The 1011-nt window shown below is 56.1% G+C and overlaps 1 pseudogene; it reads right to left on the minus strand.

The window, feature by feature from the left end:
- Positions 1 to 524: 524 nt before the first annotated feature.
- Positions 525 to 1011, minus strand: part of LOC102850864 — a 2947-nt pseudogene continuing 2460 nt past the window's right edge.

Here is a 1011-nt window from a genome sequence, read left to right on the forward strand (position 1 = left end):
AAGAAACAACTGTATTTATCACCAGCTAGATGTGCTCACTGTATGCTCCGTTACTTACATGCAAGGCCCGGGTGACTGGAAGTGCAGTGGTCAGGCATGTTAATAAACTGGACAGCCATTTGTTTCTGCACGACAAGGCAGCTTTACACAGGAGCCCCCAGGAGACCACAGGAAGCAGCCCAGCACTCTGCACTGCAACATGCCACCTTAGCAGCTAACCAGCATTACTCAACTGCTACACAGCTGTGCCTTAAATATCATCCAAGCCAATAATGAAATCTGAAGTCGTTCACCTCACTAAATTACAAGAAATTTGAATAACAGCAACAAAATGGCACATAAAGTGGAAACTTGCCACCTGAGGCAAGGCTTGAAACAAGTATAAAGTTAGACAAATGTTACAAAATAACCTTTTTCCAATAGCCAGTTGCTTGTTCCACGGGATGGGACTCTTCTGATGGACTGAGTATTGCGGTCCTTTGTCCCAAGTCCTCCATTATGTTGCTCGCTGAGACATCTTTGGTCTACGAGGACATGGCGCCTTCCTCCTCCGGGGACTTCGGGGGGTTCTTAGAGCGCGAGCGGGACTTGGACTCCCTTTTGGACACGGGCAGCGGGCTCCGCGAGCGGGACACCGATGACGACTTGGACCTGGACCTGGACCTGCGCGCGCAGCGCGACTTGGACGTGGAGCGCGAGGGGGAGCGCGTGAGCGAGCGGGACTTGGAGCGGCTGTAGCTCGAGCGGCTCGCGGGGGGCGTCCAGCACCTTGCTGTCCTTGGCGTCCATGGCGTCCTCGGCGTCGTGCTTGTCGGGGAAGCGCATGAAGGCGAAGCCACGCGGCTCCTTGGTGTAGCGATCCCGCGGGATGTACACGTCGTCCACGTGCCCGTACTTCTCCAAGACGCACCGCAGCATGTCCGGCGAGGTCCGGTAGGTCAGGTTGTCTACCTTCAGCGAGGTCATGCCCTCCGCGGCGGGCGGCTGTAACTCATGGTGGGGCCCGCGGCC

The sequence above is a fragment of the Elephantulus edwardii genome, unplaced genomic scaffold (genome assembly GCF_000299155.1).
Source record: "Elephantulus edwardii isolate Elephantulus edwardi_28Jun2011 unplaced genomic scaffold, EleEdw1.0 scaffold00577, whole genome shotgun sequence".
Classification (NCBI taxonomy): domain Eukaryota; kingdom Metazoa; phylum Chordata; class Mammalia; order Macroscelidea; family Macroscelididae; genus Elephantulus; species Elephantulus edwardii.